This window comes from Peromyscus maniculatus, chromosome 4 (genome assembly GCF_049852395.1).
Source record: "Peromyscus maniculatus bairdii isolate BWxNUB_F1_BW_parent chromosome 4, HU_Pman_BW_mat_3.1, whole genome shotgun sequence".
Classification (NCBI taxonomy): Eukaryota; Metazoa; Chordata; class Mammalia; order Rodentia; family Cricetidae; genus Peromyscus; species Peromyscus maniculatus.
The window spans coordinates 143,958,987-143,964,478 of NC_134855.1; positions in this window are offsets into that span (position 1 = coordinate 143,958,987).

A 5,492-nucleotide genomic window follows, 5' to 3' on the forward strand; every position below is an offset into this window, starting at 1 on the left:
CCATCAGTGTTTTATTTATATAGAGCAATATCCACAGCACAGCATATTTTCACAATCTTATCCAACAGCTCAGGGAGCTCTTCACTGACTTGTCAATGAGGCAGTAGAGCACAGAGTGGATGCAGGCCCCACTAGAGATATGCTGATTAGACAGCTGACTTGGGAGGGGCTCAGTGCCCAAACTGTAATGCAGTTGCAGCAGTGTGGAATGAGGACATACACAAATGGGTGCAGGCCACCGGAGATCTCAACCCCAGCACGGGTCCCATTGCCACTCTTACCACCTCCCTGGATGTTCTCCTCACTAACAGGCATTGTGTTAATGACACCCCCAAGGGTCCCCAGGTAGACAGAACTTGCTAGGGATGTGGCAAATCAGGCCATTTGCGGCAGGATTGCCCCTGGGCAAGACCTAGGACCCGATGCCCCAGATGCAATAAAGGATTTCACTGGGCAAAGGATTGCAGGTCACAGTTTGCTGAAACACCAGCACCTTTAAACTCCAGGTGGGGTGCTCCTCAGCCCCGCCAGTAAGAGGAGGCTCTGATAATCCAAAAATCTATTGGACAATGACCATTTTTCCACACTCCCCAATGCTAACCATTTATCCTGATGGACAAGCTGTCAAAGGTTTGGTTGATATGGGTGCAGATGCTACCATTTTAACCAAGACTGAGGTGCTTTGCTTCCCTCATTGGAGGTTTAAACCCGGCCCCCCCATCAGTAGTGTGGGAGGCCAACAAGATTCTACGATGATCACTCTTCTGATCCATTGGAAGGATCTTGATGGCAATCAGGAGCCATTCACCCTATCATTTCCAATGTACCTAGGAACCTGTGGGGCAGAGATATTTTGGAGGATATGGTTGGTGTCCTAACTACAGATGACAGGGCCTTTTTTGATGACATCAAGGTTCATGAAAAGGCGGGTATTGTGGTCTGTGACACTGAATGAAATCTGCATCCCCAATTCTAAGGTCCACTGTCCCCATAAGATCTACCACCATCGATCCTCCTAGCCCCATTCCATTGACATGGCTCTTGGATCAAGAAGTATGGGTGGAACAGTGGCCTATAATTGAACGCAAGCTGTCAACCCTAAAGGAATTAGTTGCAGAACAGTTAAAGATAGGGCACATTGAACCATCCACAAGTAAACATAATACCCCCATATTTGTTATCCCCAAGAAATCAGGATGCTACTGCCTCCTGCAGGATCTTTGTGTAGTTAATGATCTAATGGAAAAGACAGGGTCTACACAGCCAGGCCTCCCCAACCCTAGCATGATTCCTCCATTTTATTATATATTAGTTTTAGATATTAAGGACTGCTTTTTTCAAATTCCCCTGGCACCACAGGATTGAGATCATTTTGCCTTTATTGTGTGGGAACATAATATGCATAAACCAGCTAAGAGATATCAATGGACTGTTTTGCCCCAAGGAATGAAGAAGAGCCCTACCATTTGCCAGTTCTAAGTTTATCAAGCTTTGGTCAGTGTCCCCAGGGATGTTCTTTTGATCAATTATATGGATGACCTCCTCTTGGCACACCCAGATGCAGCCTTTCTGCAAAAGACTGCCAAGGGAGTATTAGAAGATCTTGCATTGTTACATCTGATGGTAGCTCCAGATAAGGTCCAAATGGTAACCCCTTTTGCCTTTTTAGGATTTTCCATTGCTAAGCAGGTCTGCCCCCTTTCCTTTAAATTGGAAATGAAGGAATTGTACTCACTATCAGAATTACAACAATTGTATGGTACAGTTAATTGGCTTAAACCTTTCTTACCCATCCCTGACCAAGAGATGAGACACCTATTTTCATTGTTGGAGGGCTTCACTTGTTCTTCCACTAAGGTTATGCTTACCTGAGAAGCTAAAGAGTTGCTACAAAAGATTTTGGGCATTCTAGCCACCTCCAGTCTGCAACACCATGCTCTCCAAAGACCTTTATTGGCAATGGTCCTCTGGATACCCCAGGGATTCTTGGGAGTGTTATGGCAATCTGGGCCCCTTCTACAGATACATCAAGCACATTCTGACCTGCACAAGGTCACCTCTAAGTTTGACAAGTCCTTCCAACTTGGCCTTAAGGCACAAATGCTGGCATGGAGATCATATGGATGAGAGCCACATAAGCTTTTTTTCCCCTTTTCTTTAAAGAATAACCAGTCCCTCTGGGCAGATTCTATCTCATTCCAGGAAATGGTTGCAGGATTCACAGGAACTATTGAAGATCTTAGCAGAACCCCCCACACTTGCAATACAGACAGATACAGCCTCATGTAGTTCCCTCCTCCATTCCCATCCCTCATGCCACTCTGTCCTTTTCAGATTCCAATAAAAACAGATATGGTGTTCTTATCCAGTATCCTGGCTCCAAAGATGTTACACATGTTATCCCTAATCCTGGTTCTGTTCAATTGGGTGAACTATTGGCCCTCCTCAAAGTTCTAATAGAGTGCCAAATTAAGCCTGTTAATATTTTTTTTCTGACAGCTAATACACTGTACAGTTTGTGTGCTGGCCTTTTCTTGAGTCAAAGACTCACTGACCCCCATTGCCAACACTGTGTTGCTCATACAAGATGTCCTAAATCAGAGGACTGAGTCTTGGTACCTGTCACATATTAGATCTCATTCCAAATTACCTGGAATATTGATTCGAGGAAACAAGGTCACAGACACCATCATATTAACAGTCAGTATGGGTCTTCTAGAGCAAGACAGGGCTCTTCACCAGCAGTCCCATCTGTCTCCACAGAATTTACATAGACTTCTTCCAGAATTACTGTTTTCCCAATGTAAACATTTGTCCCGGGCATGTGTCACTTGTGCTCCTCTTGCCCCCTTAGGACCACTTCAATGTGCAGGGGTTAATCCCAGGGGCTTGTTGCCTAACACCATCTGGCAGATGGATGTCACGCATCATTCTCCCTTTGGCAATCTTAAATATGTTAGTGTGAGAATAGATATCTGTTCCTACTTTGTTTATGTCCTTGCCCTTTCTGGGGAGAAGGTCATCAATGTTGTCAAGGCCCTTAAGTCAGCCATGGTAGTTATGGGGATACCTTGGGCACTTAAGACTGACAATGGCCCTGCTTCTGCCTCTCAACAATTTAACGACTTTCTGGGGTCCTGGAAAATATTCCATACCACTGCCATCCCCTACAATCCACAGGGACAAGCCATTGTTGAGAGGACCAACAGAGCTCTTAAGGAGCTGTTGACAAGGACTATCTTGCCAGAGGCTAGAAGAGATCCTCATCTGTCCTTAACAAAGGTCCTTTTCCATATGAACTTTCTCAGTTTTGATGACAAGGGGCCTACAAGTACTGGGAGTCTCTGCCAAGAAACACATTTCTGCCCCGGTGAGATGGAGAGATCCTATCTCCCTCCAATGGCAGTCACCAGCCCCCCCTGCTAACCTGTGGAAGAGAGTATGCTTGTATTTTTCCCCAGAGTGTCACTACGCCAATATGGGTCCCAGCAAGAGATGTGCGTTTGGCCATAGACCAGTCTGTTTCCACCAAGGAGAAAATCACCCAGGATGGGTAATGTATATGCTCTCATTGCCCCTCTAAAGTCTGAAGACTTGTGGAGCCTTGCATTTCCTCATTTTGTATGATGCCTTTTGAGATGAGGAACATTAGTTTAGCAGGCTGGGAGCTAGCTAAATATATTAAGAGCCATGGTCAGCTAAGTTTCTATACTATCCATTACAGCTAACACAGGAAATTTTCCAATTAAATCAGACAAGAACACAGGTTATGGCCTTTGACTCTATTTTTTGAAAAGGTTTGGCATGATATAAAGAGGCTGTTTGATCCCTCCTGGATTTCACTTATATTTTAATTGGCAGATGGTGCTTTTGATCTTTCTCCTTTTTAAGTTTCTCCTACAGCACATCCAACAACAACAGGCGGCCACTAAGGCAACTCTATAGGTGTTAATGGCTCTTATACACCCAACTTATAGCCCTCCACAGGAGGTTATGCATGCCTGGCTTTCTGAAATTCAAAAGGCTACTGCCTGACACTCCCCACCCAGGGTGACTCTCCAGGGATGGATGCTCTTCCAGGGCTGGTAGTCAAAGACGGGTAAGAGCTTGTTTGGCAAGCCATCCTAAGACAGGCACAGTCAAGTTGCTGAGCCCCCCTGAGGTGGGGTCAACATGGCCAGAGCAAAGAACTCCGACTCCCACTGAGTGCCCATGTAATAAAATAAAAGGGTGGATATGTAGTAGGACAGACCCATAAGGTCGAGGAAATTGGCTCAGACCAGGAGCCAAGGCATGCACATAACATACTCCTTAAGAGTCAACCTGGGCCGGGCGGTGGTGGCGCACGCCTTTAATCCCAGCACTCGGGAGGCAGAGACAGGCGGATCGCTGTGAGTTCGAGGCCAGCCTGGGCTACCAAGTGAGCTCCAGGAAAGGCGCAAAACTACGCAGAGAAACCCTGTCTCGAAAAACCAAAAAAAAAAAAAGAGTCAACCTGGAGTCTGCCTGAAGGCCTAGCAACAGTCACTATGAAGAGTTCCTGGTCACTGTCAGAGTTCCTGATCATGCTGAGTCTTCCTGAGGACCTAGCAATAGTCGATGTGATGTTGGAGTTCCTGATCATGCCCAGCCAATTAGGGACAACCACACAGACTTGGTGCTGGGAGGAGGGTATATAAGGCCTTCCCTGTTATTGAATAAATGAGGTCATTATTTGCTTTCAAAGGACTCCCACTGTCTGAATCATTGATGCTGTGCCTTCTCACCCCCTTCCCTGAGGGAGCCTTAGAATCCAAGCAACACATGAGGACCCAAGTTCAATCCCCAAAAACCCATGTATAAAAGCTGGGTGTGGAATCACATCCTTTAAAAATATTTGTTTAATGTATGTGGGTATTTTCCATGCATGTCTGTCTGTGCACCACATTTGTGTCTCATGCCTTTGGAGGCCAGAAGAGGGAGTTGGATTTCCTGGAACTGGAGCTATAGACTGTTGTGAGCTGTCATGTGGGTGCTGGGAATTGAACCCTGGTCCTCTGGGTGAACAGTCAGTGCTCTTCACCAATGAGCCATCTCCCTAGCCCCTGGCAAAGCTTTAAATGCAAGTGATGAAGACAAGCAGATCCTCAGGGTTTGCTGGCCACTAGTCTAGCCTAATCAATGAACTCCATGTCAGTGAAAGACTTTGTCTCCAGAAATAAGGTGGATGATGTCCTTGAAACAACACATGAAGTAATTCTCTACCCTTCCTTGGCATCAGCGCATATATACATATGCATGCAACCTTCCACATATAAATGTGAATGCACACACACACACACACACACACACACACACACACACACACACAGAGTTAGCCTCAGTTTTACTACCTATATGATGAGAGATAAACCTCTTGACAGGAAGACTGAAAAGGAAGCCTTCTTATCCACTGTGAATATCCCAGGCTATCCTTATTCTAACACTAAGGGAAAAAGACACCAGTACAGGAC